The sequence below is a fragment of the Symsagittifera roscoffensis genome, chromosome 10, assembly GCF_963678635.1.
Source record: "Symsagittifera roscoffensis chromosome 10, txSymRosc1.1, whole genome shotgun sequence".
NCBI lineage: Eukaryota > Metazoa > Xenacoelomorpha > Acoela > Convolutidae > Symsagittifera > Symsagittifera roscoffensis.
Genome location: NC_087071.1, coordinates 24251244 through 24272635, shown reverse-complemented (window position 1 = coordinate 24272635; position 21392 = coordinate 24251244). Strand labels below are relative to the sequence as shown.

The window sequence follows — 21392 nt, the reverse complement described above, 5'->3', positions numbered from 1 at the left end:
TCTCGATGGAATTTTCCTACGCCCAAATTTATGATACATTTTTGAAAAATCAAAATTTAGACAAAAAAAAAACAAAAATTTTGAAATTTTCTCTTTTTGCACCAGGCTCGGTTAGGCTTAACTTTATGGCATTACCGCGACTTCAAAAGCCCATAACTTTGAATTCGTTGGTTAAAATTGTTTCATTTTCTTATTCCCCCAAGATCTGACCATGGTCTTACGATAAGAATAACAAAATTTGGAAGTCTTATTTTTTTTGGGCAAGTTATGTCCTTCGCGCAAATCACCAGGCTCGATTTGACTCTTCATACTGACATTTTCACATCCAGCGGAGGGCAGCCCTTTTTTGAAAATTGCAAGAATAAAAATTGCACGTACTTAAAAGTTAGCTTTTAGGCCGTTTTTCTTCCAAAACGGCCGAAAATCAGCTCCGCCAAAATTTAACAACTGAGGATTACTGCACCTACACTGAAGTTACCAGAGGTCGTTCTGGTCTCGATGGAATTTTCCTACGCCCAAATTTATGATACATTTTTGAAAAATCAAAATTTAGACAAAAAAAAACAAAAATTTTGAAATTTTCTCTTTTTGCACCACGCTCGGTTAGGCTTAACTTTCAGGCATTAACGAGACTTCAAAAATCCATAACTTTGAATTGGTTTGTTAAAATTGTTTCATTTTCTTATTCCCCCAAGATCTGACCATGGTCTTACGATAAGAATAACAAAATTTGGAAGTCTTATTTTTTTTGGGCAAGTTATGGCCTTCGCGCAAATCACCAGGCTCGATTTGACTCTTCATACTGACATTTTCACATCCAGCGGAGGGCAGCCCATTTTTGAAAATAGCAAGAATAAGAATTGCACGTACTTAAAAGTTAGCTTTTAGGCCGTTTTTCTTCCAAAACGGCCGAAATTCAGCTCCCCCCAAAATTAAACAACTGAGGATTACTCCACTTAAACTGAAGCTACAATTGTCGTTTTAGGCTCGTTGAAATTGTTCTAAGCCCAAATTTATGATACAATTATGAAAAATTAAAATTTAGACAAAAAAAAAACAAAAATTTTGAAAGTTCCTTTTTTTGCATCACGCTTGGTTTTAGGCCGATTTCCTTCCAAAACGTCCGAAAATCATCTCCCCCAAAAATTTAACAACTGAGGATTACTCCACCTACACTGAAGTTACCAGAGGTCGTTTTGGTCTCGTTGGAATTGTCCTAAGCCCAAATTTATGATACAATTATGAAAATTCAAAAATTAGACAAAAAAAAAACAAAAATTTTGAAATTTTCTCTTTTTGCACCACGCTCGGTTAGGCTTAACTTTCAGGCATTAACGAGACTTCAAAAATCCAAAACTTTGACTTGGTTTGTTAAAATTGTTTCATTTTCTTATTCCCCCAAGATCTGACCATGGTCTTACGATACGAATAACGAAGTTTGGAAGTCTTATTTTTTTTGGGCAAGTTATGGCCGTTCGCGCAAATCACCAGGCTCGATTTGACTCTTCATACTGACATTTTCACATCTAGCGGAGGGCAGCCCTATTTTGAAAGTTGCAAGAAAAAAAATTGCACGGACTTAAAAGTTAGCTTTTAGGCCGATTTTCTTCCAAAGCGGCCGAAATTCAGCTCCGCCAAAATTTAACAACTGAGGATTACTCCACCTACACTGAAGCTACAGATGTCGTTTTGGGCTCGTTGAAACTGTCCGAAGCCCACATTTATCATACAATTATGAAAAATTGAAATTTAGACAAAAAAAAACAATAATTTTGAAAATTTCTTTTTTTGCACCACGCTTGATTAGGCTTAACTTTATGGCATTACCGAGATTTCAGTAGCTCATAACTTTGAATTGGTTTGTTAAAATTGGTTCATTTTCTCAGTCCCCTAAGATCTGACCATGTTCTTACGATACGAATGAAAAAATTTGGAAGTCTCATATTTTTTTGGGCAAGTTATGGCCATTCGCGCAAATCACCAGGCTCGATTTAACTCTCCATACTGACATCCTCACCTCCAGCGGAGGGCAGCCCAAATTTGAAAAACTCAAGAAAAAAAATTGCACATACTTTAAAGTTAGCTTTTAGGCCAATTTTCTTCCAAAACGAACGAAATTCTGCTCCCCCAAAATTTAGCAACTGAGGATTACTCCACCTACAGATTCCGTTTTGGGCTCGTTGGAATTGTCATAAGCCCAAATTTATGATAAAATTATGAAAAATTAAAATTTAGACAAAAAAAAACAAAAATTTTGAAATTTTCTCTTTTTGCACCACGCTCGGTTAGGCTTAACTTTCAGGCATTAACGAGACTTCAAAAATCCAAAACATTGACTTGGTTTGTTAAAATTGTTTCATTTTCTTATTCCCCCAAGATCTGACCATGGTCTTACGATACGAATAACGAAGTTTGGAAGTCTTATTTTTTTTGGGCAAGTTATGGCCGTTCGCGCAAATCACCAGGCTCGATTTGACTCTTCATAATGACATTTTAACATCTAGCGGAGGGCAGTCCTATTTTGAAAGTTGCAAGAAAAAAAATTGCACGGACTTAAAAGTTAGCTTTTAGGCCAATTTTCTTCCAAAACGGCCGAAATTCAGCTCCGCCAAAATTTAACAACTGAGGATTATTCCACCTACACTGAAGTTACCAGAGCTCGTTTTGGTCTCGATGAAATTGTCCTACGCCCAAATTTTTGATACAATTTTGAAAAATCAAAAAGTTACAAAAAAAACAAAAATTTTGAAATTTTCTCTTTTTGCACCACGCTCGGTTAGGCTTAACTTTAAGGCATTACCGAGACTTCAAAAATCCATAGCTTTGAATTCGTTTGTTGAAATTGCTTCATTTTCTTATTCCCCCAAGATCTGACCATGGTCTTACGATACGAATAAAAAAATTTGGAAGTCTCATTTTTTTTGGACAAGTTATGGCCGTTCGCGCAAATCACCAGGCTCGATTTGACTCTTCATACTGACATACTGACTCTTACTACTCACATCCAGAGGAGGGCAGCCCATTTTTGAAAATTGCAAGAATAAAAATGGCACGTACTTAAAAGTTAGCTTTTAGGCCGTTTTTCTTCCAAAACGGCCGAAATTCAGCTCCGCCAAAATTTAACAACTGAGGATTACTCCACCTACACTGAAGCTACAGATGTCGTTTTGGGCTCGTTGAAACTGTCCGAAGCCCACATTTATGATACAATTATGAAAAATTGAAATTTAGACAAAAAAAAAACAAAAATTTTTTAAAATGTTTTTTTTTGCACCACGCTTGATTAGGCATAACTTTATGCATTACCGAGATTTCAGTAGCTCATAAGTTAGAATTGGTTAGTTAAAATTGGTTCATTTTCTCAGTCCCCCAATATCTGACCATGGTCTTACGATACAAATAAAAAAACTTGGAAATCTTAATTTTTTTGGGCAAGTTATGGCCGCTCGCGCAAATCACCAGGCTCGATTTGACTCTTCATACTGACATCCTCACATCCAGCGGAGGGCAGCCCATTTTTGAATAAATCAAGAAAAAAAATTGCACATACTTCAAAGTTAGCTTTTAGGCCAATTTTCTTCCAAAACGAACGAAATTCTGCTCCCCCAAAATTTAGCAACTGAGGATTACTCCACCTACACTGAAACTACAGATTCCGTTTTGGGCTCGTTGGAATTGTCATAAGCCCAAATTTATGATACAATTATGAAAAATCGAAATTTAGACAAAAAACAAAAATTTTATAAAATGTCTTTTTTTTGCACCACGCTTGATTAGGCATAACTTTATGCATTACCGAGATTTCAGTAGCTCATAAGTTAGAATTGGTTTATTAAAATTGGTTCATTTTCTCAGTCCCCCAAGATCTGACCATGGTCTTACGATACGAATAAAAAAATTTGGAACTCTTAATTTTTTTGGGCAAGTTATGGCCGTTCGCGCAAATCACCAGGCTCGATTTGACTCTTCATACTGACATCCTCACATCCAGCGGAGGGCAGCCCATTTTTGAAAAACTCAAGAAAAAAAATTGCACATACTTCAAAGTTAGCTTTTAGGCCGATTTTCTTCCAAAACGAACGAAATTCAGCTCCCCACAAAATTTAGCAACTGAGGATTACTCCACCTACACTGAAGCTACAGATGTCGTTCTGGACCCGTTGGAATTGCCATAAGCCCAAACTTATGATAAATTTTGTGAATTTAAAATTTAGACAAAAAAAACTAAAATTTAGAAAATTTCTGTTTTTGCATTTTTGCACCAAGCTCGATTAGTCTTATTTTTATGGCATCACCGAGGTTCCAAAAGCTCGTAACTTTGAATTGGTTCGACAAAATTTTTCACTTTCTCAGTCCCCCAAGATCTGACCATGGTCTTACCCTACAAATAAAAAACTTTGGAAGTCTTAAGTTTTTTGGGCAAGTTATGGCCGTTTGAGCAAATCACCAGGCTCGATTTGACTCTTCATACTGACATATTCACATCCATCGGAGGGCAGCCAATTTTTGAAAAGAGCAAGAAAAAAATTGCACATACTTAAAAGTTAGCTTTTGGGCCGATTTTCTTCCAAAACGGCCGAAATTCATCTCCCCAAAAATTTAACAAATGAGGATTACTCCACCTACACTGAAGTTACCAGAGGTCGTTTTCCTCTCGTTGGAATTGTCCGAAACCCAAATTTACGATACAATTATGAAAAATCAATACTTAGACAAAAAAAAACAAAAGTTTTGAAAATTTCTTTTTTTGCATCGCGCTCGATTAGGCTTACTTTTATGGCATTACCGAGATTGCAAAAGCCCATAACTTTGAATTGGTTTGTTAAAATTGGTTCATTTTCTCAGTCCACCAAGATCTGACCATGGTCTTACGATGCAAATATTACAATTTGGAAGTCTTAATTTTTTTGGGCAAGTTATGGCCGTTCGCGCAAACCACCAGGCTCGATTTGAATCTTCATACAGAAATTTTCACATCCAGTGGAGGGCAGCCCATTTTTGAAAAATGCAAGAAAAAAATTGCACATACATAAAAGCTAGCTTTTAGGCCGATTTTCTTCCAAAACGGCCGAAATTCAATTCTCCCAAAAATTTAACAACTGAGGATTACTCCACCTACACTGAAATTACCAGAGGTCGTTTTGGGCCCGTTGGAATTGTAGCGTTTGCAAATTAGCTGCAGTTTCTTGGCGCGTAAATCAGCTTTAGTTTTGAATTCTTAATTCTAGACATGATATCATTTAGCAAGAATTTCTTTTTTCACTTTCGCGATGACAGGAGGATAGAAGTTTTTAATAAAGACAAGTGATTCGAAAATTTTCATTTTGTGACCTCGTACAGAAAATTTATTTATAAAGTGGAATGAGGAGACTTTAACAAGGATGATACAATTATGAAAAAAAAATTAGGACAAAAAAAAAACTAAAATTTTTGAAATTTGCTTTTTTTTGGACCAAGCTCGATTAGGCTTACTTTTATGGCATTACCGAGATTTCAAAAGCCCATAACTTTGAATTGGTTTGTTAAAAATGGTTCATTTTCTCAGTCCCCCAAGATCTGACCATGGTCTTACGATGCAAATATTACATTTTGGAAGTCTTAATTTTTTTGGGCAAGTTATGGCCGTTCGCGCAAACCACCAGGCTCGAGTTGAATCTTCATATAGAAATTTTCACATCCAGTGGAGGGCAGCCCATTTTTGAAAAATGCAAGAAAAAAATTGCACATACATAAAAGCTAGCTTTTAGGCCGATTTTCTTCCAAAACGGCCGAAATTCAAATCTCCCAAAAATTTAACAACTGAGGATTACTCCACCTACACTGAAATTACCAGAGGTCGTTTTGGGCCCGTTGGAATTGTAGCGTTTGCAAAATAGCTGCAGTTTCTTGGCGCGTAAATCAGCTTTAGTTTTGAATTCTTGATTCTAGACATGATATCATTTAGCAAGAATTTCTTTTTTCACTTTCGCGATGACAGGAGGATAGAAGTTTTTAATAAAGACAAGTGATTCGAAAATTTTCATTTTGTGACCTCGTACAGAACAATTGTTTAAAAAGTGGAATGAGGAGACTTTAACAAGGATGATACAATTATGAAAAAAAAATTAGACAAAAAAAACTAAAATTTTGAAAATTTCTGTTTTTGCATTTTTGCACCAAGCTCGATTAGTCTTATTTTTATGGCATCACCGAGGATCCAAAAGCTCATAACTTTGAATTGGTTCGACAAAATTTTTCACTTTCTCAGTCCCCCAAGATCTGACCATGGTCTTAACCTACAAATAAAAAACTTTGGAAGTCTTAAATTTTTTGGGCAAGTTATGGCCGTTTGAGCAAATTACCAGGCTCGATTTGACTCTTCATACTGACATATTCACATCCTTCGGAGGGCAGCCCATTTTTGAAAAGTGCAAGAAAAAAAATTGCACATACTTAAAAGTTAGCTTTTGGGCCGATTTTCTTCCAAAACGGCCGAAATTCATCTCCCTTAAAATTTAACAACTGAGGATTACTCCACCTACACTGAAGTTACCAGAGGTCGTTTTGGTCTCGTTGGAATTGTCCGAAACCCAAATTTACGATACAATTATGAAAAATCAATACTTAGACAAAAAAACAAAAGTTTTGAAAATTTATTTTTTTGCATCGCGCTCGATTAGGCTTACTTTTATGGCATTACCGAGATTTCAAAAGCCCATAACTTTGAATTGGTTTGTTAAAATTGGTTCATTTTCTCAGTCCCCCAAGATCTGACCATGGTCTTACGATGCAAATATTACATTTTGGAAGTCTTAATTTTTTTGGGCAAGTTATGGCCGTTCGCGCAAACCACCAGGCTCGAGTTGAATCTTCATATAGAAATTTTCACATCCAGTGGAGGGCAGCCCATTTTTGAAAAATGCAAGAAAAAAATTGCACATACATAAAAGCTAGCTTTTAGGCCGATTTTCTTCCAAAACGGCCGAAATTCAAATCTCCCAAAAATTTAACAACTGAGGATTACTCCACCTACACTGAAATTACCAGAGGTCGTTTTGGGCCCGTTGGAATTGTAGCGTTTGCAAAATAGCTGCAGTTTCTTGGCGCGTAAATCAGCTTTAGTTTTGAATTCTTGATTCTAGACATGATATCATTTAGCAAGAATTTCTTTTTTCACTTTCGCGATGACAGGAGGATAGAAGTTTTTAATAAAGACAAGTGATTCGAAAATTTTCATTTTGTGACCTCGTACAGAACAATTGTTTAAAAAGTGGAATGAGGAGACTTTAACAAGGATGATACAATTATGAAAAAAAAATTAGACAAAAAAAACTAAAATTTTGAAAATTTCTGTTTTTGCATTTTTGCACCAAGCTCGATTAGTCTTATTTTTATGGCATCACCGAGGATCCAAAAGCTCATAACTTTGAATTGGTTCGACAAAATTTTTCACTTTCTCAGTCCCCCAAGATCTGACCATGGTCTTAACCTACAAATAAAAAACTTTGGAAGTCTTAAATTTTTTGGGCAAGTTATGGCCGTTTGAGCAAATTACCAGGCTCGATTTGACTCTTCATACTGACATATTCACATCCTTCGGAGGGCAGCCCATTTTTGAAAAGTGCAAGAAAAAAAATTGCACATACTTAAAAGTTAGCTTTTGGGCCGATTTTCTTCCAAAACGGCCGAAATTCATCTCCCTTAAAATTTAACAACTGAGGATTACTCCACCTACACTGAAGTTACCAGAGGTCGTTTTGGTCTCGTTGGAATTGTCCGAAACCCAAATTTACGATACAATTATGAAAAATCAATACTTAGACAAAAAAACAAAAGTTTTGAAAATTTATTTTTTTGCATCGCGCTCGATTAGGCTTACTTTTATGGCATTACCGAGATTTCAAAAGCCCATAACTTTGAATTGGTTTGTTAAAATTGGTTCATTTTCTCAGTCCCCCAAGATCTGACCATGGTCTTACGATGCAAATATTACAATTTGGAAGTCTTAATTTTTTTGGGCAAGTTATGGCCGTTCGCGCAAACCACCAGGCTCGATTTGAATCTTCATATAGAAATTTTCACATCCAGTGGAGGGCAGCCCATTTTTGAAAAATGCAAGAAGAAAATTGCACATACATAAAAGCTAGCTTTTAGGCCGATTTTCTTCCAAAACGGCCGAAATTCAATTCTCCCAAAAATTTAACAACTGAGGATTACTCCACCTACACTGAAATTACCAGAGCTCGTTTTGGTCCCGTTGGAATTGTAGCGTTTGCAAAACAGCTGCAGTTTCTTGGCGCGTAAATCAGCTTTAGTTTTGAATTCTTGATTCTAGACATGCTATCATTTAGCAAGAATTTCTTTTTTCACTTTCGCGATGACAGGAGGATAGAAGTTTTTAATAAAGACAAGTGATTCAAAAATTTTCATTTTGTGACCTCGTACAGAACATTTGTTTATAAAGTGGAATGAGGAGACTCTTACAAGGATGATACAATTATGAAAAAAAAAATTAGGACAAAAAAAAAGAAAAATTTTTGAAATTTGCTTTTTTTGGACCAAGCTCGATTAGGCTTAACTCTAAGGCATTACCGAGATTTCAAAAGCGCATAACTTTGAATTGGTTTGTTAAAATTGGTTCATTTTCTTGTTCCCCCAAGATCTGACCATGGTTTTACGATACAAATAACAAAACTTGGAAGTCTTAATTTTTTTCGGCAAGTTATGGCCGTTCGCGCAATTCACCAGGCTCGATTTGACTCTTCATACTGACATCTTTACATCCAGCGGAGGGCAGCCCATTTTTGAAAAACTCAAGAAAACAATTGCACATACTTAAAATTTAGCTTTTAGGCCGTTTTTCTTCCAAAACGGCTGAAATTCAGCTCCTTCCAAAATTCAGCAACTGAGGATTACTCAATTTACACTCAAGCTACAGATGTCGTTTTGGGCTCGTTGGAATTGTCATAAGCCCAAACTTATGATACAATTATGAAAAATTAAAAATAAGACAAAAAATTTTTTTTGAAATTTTCTGTTTTTGCACCAAGCTTGATTAGGCTTAATTTTATCGCATCACCGAGATTTCAAAAGCTCATAACTTTGAATTGGTTCGACAAAATTGGTTCAATTTCTCAGTCCCCCAAGATCTGACCATGGTCTTGCGATACAAATCATAAAAATTGGAAGTCTTAAGTTTTTTGGGCAAGTTATGGCCGTTCGCTCAAATCACCAGGCTCGATTTGACTCTTCATACTGACATTTACACATCCAGCGGAGGGCAGCCCATTTTTGAAACATGCAAGAAAAAAAATGCACATACTTAAATATTAGCTTTTAGGCCGATTTTCTTCCAAAACGGCCGAAAATTATCTCCCCCCAAAATTTAACAACTGAGGATTACTCCACCTACGCTGAAGTTACCAGAAGTCGTTTTGGGCTTGTTGGAATTGACCTAAGCCCAAATTTATGATACAATTATGAAAAATCACCAGGCTCGATTTGACTCTTCATACTAACATCTTCACATCCAGCGGAGGGCAGCCCATTTTTGAAAAATGCAAGAAAAAAATTGCACATTCTTAAAATTTAGCTTTTAGGCCGATTTTCTTCCAAAACGGCCGAAATTCAGCCCCCCCCCCAAAAAAAATTTTACAACTGAAGATTACTCCACCTACACTGAAGCTACCGATGTTGTTTTTGGGCTCGTTGAAATTTTCTTAAGCCCAAATTTGTGATACAATAATGAAAAATCAAAGCTTAAAAAAATTTTTTTGAAAATTTCTTTTTTTTGCACCACGCTTGATCAGGCTTAACTCTATGGCATTACCGAGATTTCAGTAGCTCATAACTTTGAATTAGTTTGCTAAAATTTGTTCTTTTTCTCAGTCCCCCAAGAATTGACCATGGTCTTACGATACGAATAAAAAAAATTGGAAGTCTTAATTTTTTTGGGCAAGTTATGGCCGTTCGCGCAAATCACCAGGCTCCATTTGACTCTTCATACTGACATCTTCACATCCAGCGGAGGGCAGTACATTTTTGAAAGACTCAAGAAAAAAATTGCACATACTTAAAAGTTAGCTTTTAGGCCGATTTTCTTCCAAAACGACCGACCGAAATTCAGCTCCTCCCAAAATTTAACAACTGAGGATTACTCCACCTATACTGAAGCTACAGATGTCGTTTTGGGCTCATTGGAATTGTCATAAGCCCAAACTTATGATACATTTATGAAAAATTAAGTTTTAGACATAAAAAAAACTTTGACATAAAAAAACATCAAAAATCCATAAGTTTGAATTGGTTTGTTAAAATTGTTTCATTTTCTTATTCCCCCAAGATCTGACCCTGGTCTTACGATACGAATAACGAAGTTTGGAAGTCTTATTTTTTTTGGGCAAGTTATGGCTGTTCCAGCAGTTCACCAGGCTAGATTTGTTTCTTCATGCTGACATCTTCAAGCTTTTACGGTACATTGCACAGTGCGGGCTCAGAATTTTCAGGTGGACTGTACCCGATGGTAGTGTAAGACCGGGAAATCCGTGAGTCAACTGAAGCAAGCTTCGGTGTCAACTCGAGAAGTAAAAATCAGTTTAATATTGGTGCCAGGCAATGCCCAGCATGCCAGATATTAAGCTGACAAGAACAGATACTACATATGATCTTAGCCAAAAGGCCGAGAAGCGATAACTAAACCATTTCCTTGTTTTTGTACATGCCTCGAACACAACAATGAAAAAAACGGCTCGCATCATAAAAATCATATTTATCCGACTGGGTTGAGAGCTGGGTTGCTCCGGACCAACTTAAAAAAGGTCAAGGTTGAAAGTTGAAAAGAGGTAGCTCTAATGAAACTTTGCCCTAACAAATCACCGCTGCTGGCTAGTAAATCTATCGTAAGAGTACAGTAGACTACATTATAACCATCTGCGTTTCTGCCGTTACATACGACATGGGCTTAACGATGTGGACAAATACATAATCTGCAGTTCTGCCGTAGGCAATTGAGTAATTCCGCTTTCATTTATATCCTGACTAGCTTATGTCTATTTACATTACTTTTAAACCACTCGCCCTAAAAATATGCTCTTCTATCATGTAAAATTTTGCACGCTCACGTTATAATTTATGCTTGTCAAACAAAAATTTAAAAATTGACATTTTTCGGAATTTTTTGACCCAATGGGTTTTAAGGCCTAACCGGCTGGTCAAAACCTATGGAGCCTGTACAAGGTGTCTTGGACTGGATGATCATCCATGGCATGATCGCCGCTCATTCACTCTAAGTGGCATATGGTCGAATACCAGCCAGGATACTGATAGTTGCTTTTAGCCTAAATGTTGTGATAAAATTATTGAATAGGTAAGTATTCAAATCTATTTGATACGTTTCTTTGAAGTCACTCTGCGACAGCGGAGGGTGGCCCTTTTTTGAAAAATGCAAGAAAAAAAATGCACTAACTTAGTAAATAGCTTTCAGGCCGATTTTCTTCCAAAAATGCCGAAATTCAGCTGCCCCAAAGTTTCAACTGATGATTACTCCACGTACACTGAAGCTACAGAGGTCATCTTGTGCTCATTGGAATTTTCTTGAGCCTAAATTCATGATGCAATTATGAAAAAATAAAATTTAGACAAAAAAAAAAACTAAAATTTTGAAAATTTAGTTTTTTGCACTAAGCTCATTTAGGCTTAATTTTTTGGTATCACCGAGATTCAAAAGCTGATAACTTTGAGTTGGCTCGACTAAATTAGCTCATTTTTGCAGTCCCCCAAGATCTGACTATGGTCTTACGTTACAAACAATGAAACTTGGAAATCTTATGTTTTTTGGGCAAGTTATGGCCGTTCGCGCAGTTCACCAGGCTCGATTTGTCTCTTCAAACTGACATCCTCAAGCTTTTAAGGTAAATTGCACAGTGCGGGCTCAAAATTTTCAGGTGGACTGTACCCGATGGTAGTGTAAGACTGGGACAATCCGTTAGTTAACTGAAGCGAGCTTCGGTGTAACCTCGGGAAGTAGAAAATCAGTTTAATATTGGTGCCAGGCAATTCCCAGCATGCCAGATATTAAGCTGACAAGAACAGATGCTACACATGATCCCAGCCAAAACGCCGGGAAGCGATACTCAAACCATTGTCTTATTTTTGTACATGCTTTGAACACAACAATAAAAAAATGCTCGCATCATAAAAATTTTGTATTTATCCGACTGGGTTGAGAGCTGGGTTGCTCCCGAACCAACTTATGAAAGGTCAAGGTGGAAAGTTTAAAAGAGATAGCCCTGATGACCCTTTGCCCTAACAAAACACCTCTTCTGGCTAGTAAAGGTATCTTAAGAGTACAGTAGACTACAATATAACCATCTGCGTTTCTGACGCTACATACGACATGGCCTTAACGATGTGGACAAAGACAGAATCTGCGGTTCTGCGTAGGCAATTGAGTCATTCCGCTTTCAATTATATCCTGAGTAACATATGTTTATGTACATTACTTTAAAGACTCGTACTCGCTCGAGAGTAAAAATATGCTCTTATACCAAGTAAAGTTTTGCACGCTCACGTTAAAAATTATGCATTTCAAACAAAACTTGAAAATTTGACAGTTTTCAGAAATTTTTTGTCCCAATGAGATTCAAGGCCAAATCAGTTGGTCAAAACCTACGGAGCGTGTACAGGGTATCTTGTATTGGATTATCATCTATGGCATCATAGCCGCTCTTTCACTGTAAGTGGCATATGGTCGAATACCAGCCAGGATACTGATAGTTGCTTTTAGCCTAGGTGTTGTGATAAATTTATTAAGTAGGTAAGTATTCAAATCTCTTTGATAAATTTTTTGTGAATGCACTCTGACAGACAATTTTTGAAAATCACAAGATAAAAATTGCACTAATTTAAAAAATAGCGTTTAGGCCGATTTTCTTCCAAAATGGGCGAAATTCAGCTCCCCCAAAAATTTCAACTGATGATTACTCAACGTACACTGAAGCTATTGAGGTCGTTTTGGATTCAATGGAATTGTCTTGAGCCACAATTTATGATACAATTTTGAAAAATTAAATTTTAGAAACCAAGAAATCATTTAAATAAGAAAAACCCAAAAATTTTGAAAATTTCGTTTTTTGCACCACGCTCGATAAGACTTAAATTTTGGCATCACCGAGATTTCAAAAGCTCATAACGTTGAATTGGTTCAACAAAATTGGTTCGTTTTCTCAGTCCGCCAAGATTTGACCATGGTCTTAAGATACAAATAGTAAAACTTGGATGTCTTAAGTTTTTAGGGCAAGTTATGGCCGTTCGCGCAATTCACCAGGCTCATTTGTCTCTTCATACTGACATCTTCAAGCTTTTAAGGTAAATTGCATAGTGCGTGTTCAAAATTTTCGGGTGAACTGTACCCGATGGTAGTGTGAGACCGGTACAATAAGTGAGTCAACTGAAGCGAGCTTCGGTGTAAGCCCGGGAAGTATTAAATCAGTTTAATATTGGTGCCAGGCAATGCCCAGCTTGCCAGATACTAAGCTGACAAGAACAGATACTACACATGATCTCAGCCAAAGGGCCGAGAAGCGATAACTAAATCATTTCCTTATTTTTGTACATCCCTTCAACACAACAATGAAAAAACAGCTCGGTCATAAAAACTTATATTTATCCAACTGGGTTGAGAGCTGGGTTGCTCCCGGACCAACTTTTAAAAGGTCAAGCTGGAAAATTTTAAAGAGGTAGCAATAAATTGACTTTGCCCTAACAAAACACCCCTGCTGGCTAGTAAATCTATCGTAAGAGTACAAAAGACTACATTATAACCATCTGCGTTTCTGCCGTTACATACGAAATGGGCTTAACGACGTGGACAAAGACAGAATCTGCGGTTCTGCCGTAGGCAATTGAGTTAATCCGCTTTCATTCATATCCTGATTAGCATATGTCTATATACATTACTTTTAAAACACTGGCCCTCGCGCGAGATTAAAAATATGCTCTTTTACCATGTAAAATTTTGCACGCTCACGTTATAATTTATGGATTTCAAACAAAATTTGAAAAGTTGACATTTTTCAGAATGTTTTTGGCCCAATGAGTTTTACGGCCAAATCGGCAGGTCAAAACCTACGGATCGTGTACAGGGTGTCTTGGATGACCATCTATGGCATGATAGCCGCTCATTCACTGTAGGTGGCATATGGTCGAGTACCAGCCAGGATACTGATGGTTGCTTTTAGCCTAAATGTTGTAATAAATTTATTATAAAGGTAGGTATTCCGATCTACTGATAAACTTTCTTTGAATGCACTCTGTGACAACGGAGGGCAGCCCTTTTTTTAAAAAAGCAAGAAAAAAAGTTTCACAAACATAAAAGTAAGCTTTTAGGTCGATTTTCTTCCAAAGTGGCCGAAATGCAGTTACCCTCAAAAATTCAACTGATGATTACTCCACGTAAACTGAAGCTACAGAGTTCGTTTTAGGCTCGTTGGAATTGTCTTGAGCCCAAATAATTGATACAAAACTGAACAATTAAACTTTAGAAAAAAAATGAAAATTTCGTTTTTTGCACCACACTCGATTTGTCTTAAATTTTTGGTATCACCGAGATTTCAAAAGCTCATAACTTTGAGTTGGCTCGACGATATTGGTTCATTTTCTCAGTCCCCCAAGATTTGACCATGATCTTACGATACAAATAAAAAAAATTTGAAGTCTTGTTTTTTGGGCTAGTTATGGCCGTTCGCGCAATACACCAGGCTCGATTTGACTCTTCATACTGACATCTTCAAGCTTTTAAGGTAAATTGCATAGCGCAGGTTCAGAATTCTTAGGTGGACTGTACCCGATGATAGTGTAAGACGGGGAAAACTGGTGCAAGCTTTGATGTTAACTTAGGAAAGAAAAAGAAGTTGAATGTTGGTGCCAGGCAATGGCAAGCAGGCCAGATATTAAGCTGACAAGAACAGATGAAAGATTTAATTCCTCAGAATCATAATAAGCAAAAACAGGGGTTAATTTACAAGGACACTCAGAAAAGTAGAGAATGAAAGTTTGATATCATAGCAAGTTTGAAAAATTAGTTTATATTGAAGTTGATCAACATTGAATAGTCTTCGATGAAGATAGTTTTTTTTGTAGGTCACAATCTAATAAGTTTGGGCGTTTCCAGTGATGTGTCCAACTGCAAGGTTCCGTGCATACTGGACATTTTGGTTGGCCAATTTTCTCACAAGGGTGTTGCTCTTCCTTCTTGAGTTGAGCAGTCGTTCGAAAAGGGTTCGTGTGCATCGTCGAACACTTCCTAGGGCTCCAAGTTGAACAGTATGGACGGGAGTTTAGTGGTCGTAAATGTTAAAGGCACATCTCAGTGCCTCATATTTGGTTGCTATGTCAGTCTCGTGCTGTTCATGGGTTTCTGTGGCTTCTGCTGAAACTTTGATATCGAGGATGAGTGTTGTCTGCTTTTCGTTATTTTGAACAATCAGAACAGGCTGCAGATTCCCAAAACGTTGCTCTTTGATGATGGTAAAATGTGCAGGTATACTTGCTTCAATTAGATTCCGCGCCTCGTCGTGTCTGCTTATTACTGACTTACGGTTGACTGGACAGTTATTGATCACGTGATTCAGTGTCTCTTGATTCAATTGGTCACGTCTTTGTTTTTGCACCAGGTGATTGCTGCGCGTAAAGGGGTGAGGTTCAACCTAGCACGATGGATGAACCGCCATTCGCAAAATTTGGTGTGGAAACTGTATATCGCCTTAGTTGCAATAGGCGATGAGCTGAGGCTTCTCCAGTAACGGCCTTGGTCTCGAGCCTCTAATAAAATTGTAAGACTCCTTTTTGTCATTAGGGAGTGGAGCATTGGCCATGGGTTTCCATAGCTCACATCAGCAAGTTGCATGTTCAACCTGTCATTGTGCAGTTCTAATTTGATGTTCAGTTTCAAGTACTTGGGTATTCGTTGCAGAGCTAGAGAAGTTTCTTTGGCAATCTCCGAGAGTCCAGCTTTTTTATTCTGGTTTATTGCGCGAATCACCTCTTCATCCGCTGATCCATGTATAAGCAGTTTCTGCGTCACCGTTACCAGAGAGTCTTTAATATTAAAAGCATTGACGAAAGATTTCTGTGTCATTTTTGCTTTTGTTAGGACCAAGTCAGGAAGTCCAGGTCCTCCGTATAAACGGTTCAAATTGATGTACGCCGTAGTTGCTTTCTCAGGTAGACAAAGAATGCGTGTTGCCATCTTTCGCAGTGATCGGTTCATCATATGGAGTTGGTTCTGGTTGGTATATGAATTCTCTAGCAGATGGTATAACTTCGGCATAATCTTAGTTCTGAGAGCATGTAACTTTTGCATAGGGGAGAGCTGAGAATCTTCTATTAGCTGTGCTAAGGCCCAAGCTCTCTCGAAGCAGGACTCGATCCTCCAACTATTGACGGGAATGCTGTCGTTCCAAGATACTTGTAGGCTCTTTCCTCGGTCACTACTGGTACCAATTGATCTCCGATTGTGAGTGGTTTGGAGATGTTTGAAGCTCCGCATTTGGCAGGGTTGAAGGTGAAACCCAGTGACTTGGCGCGGTCAACAATTTTCTGCAGGATCCCCGGTGCTTCGGATGCGTCCTCCAACACAACTGCTAAGTCATCCATATAGCCCAAGTAAGAAGAAGATGTCGTCTCTCCACTCCTTACGACTGGATCCAGGACCAGATTAAATAACAGAGCGCTGAGTGGACAGCCTTGCCTAACACCTCTGGAAACGTTCACTGAGTCACAGAGTGTCTTGCCTCATAGGTCGGTAGGTTGTGTAGTACAATCTGAGTAAACGGACTGTATGATACGTATAATCCATTCTGGGCACTGTCTTTGTCGTAGAGCTTTGGAAATGGTTGAGTGTTCCACACTGTTAAACGCTTCGCTAAGGTCAAGATAGAGGACACCTTTCTTGGAGCGTAAAGACTCAGCTACGATAGTTCTTGGCGCGTTCTCCATGACGCCTCTTCTGGAAAAAAAAACAGCTCGCTGCCCGTGGGAGATGCAGTTGTTCCTCTCAAGCCACGACGATAGTCGTTTGCAGATCATTGACATGAGAAGTTTGTATGTCACGTTTGATAGCTCTTTAGGGCGAAACTTTTTCAGGACCTTGTCCATTCCCTCTTGGAACTCCTTGGGCTTTTTAAACAGAAGACTTTCGTAATTCCTCCACTTATCAGGCGTGGCCCCTGAAGCTGCTAGCTGGTGCAATCCGGACGTAAAAACTGGCACGAAACCTTTTAATTGAGCCAAATTAGCGTAGGTCCAACCATCGGGGCCAGGAGCAGATGATGTATGATCAAGGGCTGCTTTTACTTCTTGTTGAGAAAACGGCCGTGACAGTGCTTCTCTACTCCTCCAGCATTTCCTCCACGTGTTCGGCACAGGGGGGATTACTGGTTTTGAGCCAAGTTGGACGGTCATTTGAGACTTCAGTTCGTCTGGGTTAACTCTACACAGAATTGTTTGGTGCCCCTCAATGTAATCTATGGCCCTCTTCATGTTGGTGCAGTACAACTTTTGAATATCTGCCTCGGATAGCGTACTCTGCTTAGGACTCTATTTTCTCGACGTCTTGGATTTTGCGGGAATGAGCGAATCCAGCCATCGATCGGCGTTGAAACTTTCGTCCACTTCATCGGGGCATTTGTAGCGCTGGTCAATGCCCGGGGCGTCGACCGATCGCATAATTTGCGGTGGCGGGGGGACTTCATCAGGGAGTTCATGGCTTGATTCGTGCTCGAGGAGTCCTCGGAGTCGGAAAATTGCGGGGGTGGGGGACTCGGAACCGGTTGCTGAGATCCTCGCATGGATGAAGAAAGAGAGCAACCGTCCTGTTCAATTGGACGGGCTGCTTTGCATTGACGGTTGTGGCTGCTCAAGGCTTTTTGCATGGCAAAGGCTCGGTTACAGGAACTGCATGGGTAGGTTTCGATTTCAAATAAAGGATCCTTGATGTGAGTCGCCTGATGCGTTGTCGCTTTTCTTCGATCTGGAAAGGCTTCCTTACAGAATTTGCATTCAAAAAGAACGGTATCCAGATCTATAGGATGTCTCTTCTTTGCATGGCGGATGATATCGCGTTTAAACGACGCTTCCTTGATGACTGCATCGCAAATTGTGGGTAATAGCACTCGGGCAATCGTACCGCTAAATGTGAGCATGGACATTATTTAAAACGTATTCTGTATCCGAAGCAACATCCATAACAAAAAGCTCCAAATCTCCAAAACCTAATAAACGATAAAGATCAACAGGTGATTGACCAACACTTTTTTTCTGAAATTGAAGCTAGAATAGCATCATCTGTGAAAAGAAAACGTAGAGAAAAACAAACTATCTTAAACCATTGAGATTGTATATCTGGAATCAACCTTTAAGACATATCGAACAATAAACACAACTGTAATACAGCGGAGGGCAGCCCATTTTTGAAAAAAGCCAGAAAAAAAGTTTCACAATCTTGAAAGTTAGCTTTTAGGTAGATTTTCTTCCAAAGTGGCCAAAATTCAGCTACTCCCAAAATTTCAACTGATGATTACTCCACGTAAACTGAAGCTACAGAGTTCGTTTTAGGCTCCGTGGAATTTTCTTGAGATATATATATATACATATATATATATATATATATATATATATATATATATATATATATGCGAAAAATAAACACAACTGTAATACCGCATAAAAACTGATTCAAAACAAAAAGTAATAAATTCGATAGGGATTCGATTCTCTTAATTTCATTGATCCCACTACTGAACAACAAGATGAAAAAAAAAACAGTTGAAACTTAGTCTAAGAATAAACATATTTTAAAAGGCAACAGCCCAAGCAAACAAGAATTTCCCGAAGTTAAAATCACTATCTATCAAGCATCTGTGATTCAATGTGGTATATGGTATATTCAGCATAGCATTTTTACAACCAAATCAAAAAAAATCAAGCAATACATATCAAACACAAATAGATGATATAGAACAAGGTTTTGTGGATTACATTTAATTTCATCAACACCAAAATTCACAATGAGCAGGTTCATTATACACAAAGATTTTTAGCCATATATATATGGTAGATAGATACAAACCATTCTATGTATCGCCACCACAGATAAAACCAATTTCAGTAACTCAATTATCAACAGACACTCCTCTTTTAGTTTATCGGACAACTGATAACAACTCAATCTCATTACTCGTAGTATTAAAACACACCTAAAAGGAACTACAACGTTAAAATACCAAGATAATCAAACTCCATCAAATTTCAGTAATGAAAAAAATTATTGAAGCACAGCCAGTAACAACACAAGTATATCACCGATTCTTGCAACAATAACAACGCCGCATAAGAAAAACAATGAAATATTTCCGCTTAGAATTCTGTATTCAACAGCTAAACTAACAGAATTCCGAATAAAATTATAAGAAAATTCGATGTAAGAATAGAAACTGTACAAAAACTCGGTCAATAAATACAAAACTAAAACAACAGCTTAGAAAAACGGAGTTTATATTTTCTTTTCCAGTCATTGACTCAAAGCTACATTCCTCAATCAGATGAATTTAGCCGTAAAATAACTGTAATTAAATCAAGAATTGAAGCCATCACTATAAATATACGCGACTCAAAAATAACAGCTGTAACTTTTTTCTGAATTTCCGCGGAAATTATTTCCAGCAAAAATCCTAATCAGCGAGTTATGTCAATTGTTCTACGCGATTGTAAAATGTAAGGAAGTTAAGAAGGAATTACAAAAGACGAGCCTGAAGGAGAAACTCATGAAGGTGGGAAAATACTGGGCCCAGTACATCATTTACCTCTCCTTGAAAGACGAATGTGTCTTGCTGGCCGGACGACTGGTAACCCCACTACCCCTGCAAGTACCGGTAGAGTGGAGGATCATCTTTTACCATCACGGAAAAAGAATGTTCGATGCAGCTCCAGATGTTTGGTACCCCTATATGTACCGCAGTCTGGCGGGAAGAGCGACGAACTGTCATCAGTGCGCGGAAGGGGGTAAGAACCTGAAATTTATGCTATCCAAGGGAGATATTGGAAAAGTCCCCGAACAAAAGGAACCAAACGAAGGTATTCATTTGGATTTCTGGAATCAATATTTTATTTGAAAAAGCTGAAAAAATTTATTTTAGTTGCGACGTTTAGTTTTTAATGTGGCCATCGACTATGGTTACTACAACCAAAACGTCGGATAAAGTTTTGAAGTTTCTGGAAAATAAATTTTTCACCACGGGGTACCTCGAGAAATCCATGTAGACCAAAGGTCACGTTTCATGTCCAGCAATTTTACAAACTTCTGTAATAGAGAAGAAATTGAGCTAATCCACTCACCAGTTAGCAATCACCGGAGCACGTGGTCGGCGGAGAGAACATTCGGTAGTCTCAAAAATGCGAACAAAAAGGAACACAAATCATTAGAATTAATGTCGACGATGCTTTATGCCTGTTATTTTTCTCGGAGATGCGACAACTAGGCTAATCTGTCGTGTTCAAAAATGCGACCAAAAAAAACACAAATTAGCTAGCCCATTTTAAGGCACAGTGCAGCCGGAAGGCGATTACCGTTTTATTTAACCTCACCAAATAATCAAGTTCAAACAAGTAGTGAACGATAAGACCTGATCTAAGCTCCAACACTGAGGAAGTTACCGCTTAAACTGAATATCGATCGTCGCATCGACACAGACCAGGGGCGTGAGACCGCAGAACGAACTGCATTACCAAGGGGATAAGGATGCCGTCGAGATCTACAAGCGGTCTAGTAGCAAAATGCTTAACCGATACCGATGATTAAAATTTAAACCAGTATCGGAACCTAAACATACCATCAAACTGAAAAACGGGTCTGTGCTTAGTTATAGGGCCGTGCCAATGAAGCCAAAACCAACTGTCCCAAAGGTATGAAAACCAGCGACCGTGCGCAGTGAGATGCTAGCCAGCGTAAGGCGGGGAGTTTCATGAAATTGGCCGAAAATTATGCAGACACAAAAAGCAAGGGTAAACTTTTAAACATCAGACGACTCCGATAGTGAAGATCGTCGGCCATTGGACACACTCCCATTGCGACTACCAATCGAGTTTGCGGCGCGAAAAGAAGTGATTGCAGTGGGCCAAAGGATGAGAGTAACGACGGCGCATGATGAACGGGCGGCAACTAAAGAACGAAAAACAAAAGCAAAACGCGCGAAAAAAATCCAAACACACCAGCGCTAGTATCGAGGGAACGCCATTCAAACAGTAAACAGAAAGAAGGAGAATCGGAGACACAGAGCGAGAGTTCGGAACCCGAAGAAGCACGAGGCGATGAAAACCTGTGGACAAATTGGGACGGGTGATGTTTGACTCCATTAACA

The 21392-nt window shown here is 38.3% G+C and overlaps 3 non-coding genes across 3 annotated transcripts; all 3 read right to left on the bottom strand.

The window, feature by feature from the left end:
* Positions 1 to 10479: 10479 nt before the first annotated feature.
* LOC134855780 (U2 spliceosomal RNA) lies at positions 10480 to 10669 on the bottom strand. Its single transcript, XR_010164629.1, has one exon. It is a non-coding gene; the product is annotated as a U2 spliceosomal RNA (small nuclear RNA).
* A 1247-nt stretch (positions 10670 to 11916) lies between these two features.
* LOC134855782 (U2 spliceosomal RNA) lies at positions 11917 to 12108 on the bottom strand. Its single transcript, XR_010164631.1, has one exon. It is a non-coding gene; the product is annotated as a U2 spliceosomal RNA (small nuclear RNA).
* A 1264-nt stretch (positions 12109 to 13372) lies between these two features.
* LOC134855785 (U2 spliceosomal RNA) lies at positions 13373 to 13564 on the bottom strand. The gene has a single exon (XR_010164634.1). It is a non-coding gene; the product is annotated as a U2 spliceosomal RNA (small nuclear RNA).
* Positions 13565 to 21392: the final 7828 nt, after the last annotated feature.